The 2,103-nt window shown below is 31.6% G+C and overlaps 1 non-coding gene across 1 annotated transcript; it reads right to left on the bottom strand.

Annotated features, from left to right (window-relative positions):
- Positions 1-1,562: 1,562 nt before the first annotated feature.
- Positions 1,563-1,670, bottom strand: LOC112714241 (small nucleolar RNA R71). The gene has a single exon (XR_003159195.1). It is a non-coding gene; the product is annotated as a small nucleolar RNA R71 (small nucleolar RNA).
- Positions 1,671-2,103: the final 433 nt, after the last annotated feature.

Genomic DNA, 2,103 nt, shown 5'->3' with positions numbered 1-2,103 from the left:
AGTCATTTTTGTGCTTCTCTCTCTCCTCATTAAAAATTCAAAAAAATAAAAAATATATCTTTCCCTTATTTCTCTCATAAATTTCGAAATCTTTGGGTTGACTTAGTCAAAAATTTTTAAAATAAGTTGTTTCTTGTTAGTCAATTCAAGATTTCAATTTCAAAAATTTATCTTTTCAAAATCTTTTTCAAAAATAAAATCTTTTTCATTTTTTAATATTTTCGAAAATTTTAAAAATTGATTTTCAAAATCTTTTTCTTAATTTTATTTCATAATTTTCGAAAACTTTACTAACAATTAATGTGATTGATTCAAAAATTTGAAGTTTGTTACTTTCTTGTTAAGAAAGGTTCAATCTTTAAATTCTAGAATCATAACTTTTAGTTTCTTGTTAGTCAAGTAATCAATTTTAATTTTAAAAATCAAATCTTTTTAAAATTTCTTTTTCACATATTTTTCAAAATAAATTTCAATCATATCTTTTTAATCATATCTTTTTCAAATCACATCTTTTTCAAACTTTAATTTCAAATTCTTTTCTAACTTCTTATCTTTTCAAAATTGATTTTCAAATCTTTTTCAATTAACTAATTGACTTTTTGTTTGTTTTACTATTTCTTATCTTTTTCAAAACCACCTAACTACTTTTCTCTCTCTAATTTTTGAAAATCACCTTCCTCTTTTTCAAAAATCTTTTTTTATTTAACTAATTGTTTTAACTTTTAATTTTATTCCTTTTCTTAATTTTCGAATACTAACTAATTTTTAAAACAAAACAAAAATATTTTTCTTCTCTTTTAGTTAATATTCAAATTCCCTCTCTCTCTCTCTCATCTCTTTCTATTTATTTATTCATTTACTAAAACTTCTCTTCATCTTAAAATTCGAACCCTCTCTTCTCCTATGTGTTCGAATTTTTCTCTTCTCCTTCATTCTTATTCTTCTTCTCTTCTACTTACATAAAGAAATCTCTATACTGTGACAAAGAGGATTTCTCTTTTTTTCTGTTCTCTTCTTTTTCACATGAGCAGGAGCAAGGATAAAAACATTATTGTTGAAGCTGATCTGGAACCTGAAAGGACTCTGAAGAGGAAGCTAAGAGGAGCTAAAACACAATACTCTGAAGAGGACTTTACTGAAATTTTCAAAAAAGAAGTAGAGATGGCCGAACCCAATAACAATGGTGGAGGTGCAAGGAAGATGCTTGGTGACTTCACTGCACCAAATTCCAACTTCCATGGAAGAAGCATCTCAATCCCTGCCGTTGGAGCAAACAATTTTGAGCTTAAGCCTCAATTAGTTTCTTTGATGCAACAAAATTGCAAGTTTCATGGACTTCCATCAGAAGATCCTTTCCGGTTCTTAATTGAATTCTTGCAGATCTGTGATATTGTTAAGACCAATGAAGTTGATCCCGAGGTCTATAAGCTTATGCTTTTCCCTTTTGCTATAAGAGACAGAGCTAGAACATGGTTGGACTATCAGCCTAGAGATAGCCTGAAATCTTGGGATAAGCTGGTCACGGCTTTCTTAGCCAGTTCTTTCCTACTCAAAATCTGAGCAAGCTTAGAGTGGATGTTCAAACTTTCAGGCAGAAAGAAGGTGAATCCCTCTATGAAGCTTGGGAAAGATACAAGCAACTGACCAAAAAGTGTCCTTCTAACATGCTTTCAGAATGGACCATCCTGGATATATTCTATGATGGTCTGTCTGAATTATCTAAGATGTCATTGGACCATTCTACAGGTGGATCTATTCACCTGAAGAAAACACCTGCAGAAGCTCAGGAACTTATTGACATAGTTGCAAATAACCAGTTCATGTATACTTCTGAAAGGAATCATGTGAGTAATGGGATGCCTCAGAGGAAGGGAGTTCTTGAAATTGATGCTCTGAATGCCATATTGGCTCAGAACAAAATGTTGACTCAGCAAGTCAACATGATTTCTCAGAGTCTGAATGGATTGCAAAATGCATCCAACAGTACTAAAGAAGCATCTTCTGAAGAAGAAGCTATGATCCTGAGAACCCTGCAATGGCAGAGGTGAATTACATGGGTGAAGCCTATGGAAACAGCTATAATCCCTCATGGAGAAATCATCC

Source organism: Arachis hypogaea, chromosome 9 (genome assembly GCF_003086295.3).
Source record: "Arachis hypogaea cultivar Tifrunner chromosome 9, arahy.Tifrunner.gnm2.J5K5, whole genome shotgun sequence".
Lineage (NCBI taxonomy): Eukaryota > Viridiplantae > Streptophyta > Magnoliopsida > Fabales > Fabaceae > Arachis > Arachis hypogaea.
This window is presented reverse-complemented; position numbering and strand designations above follow the sequence as displayed.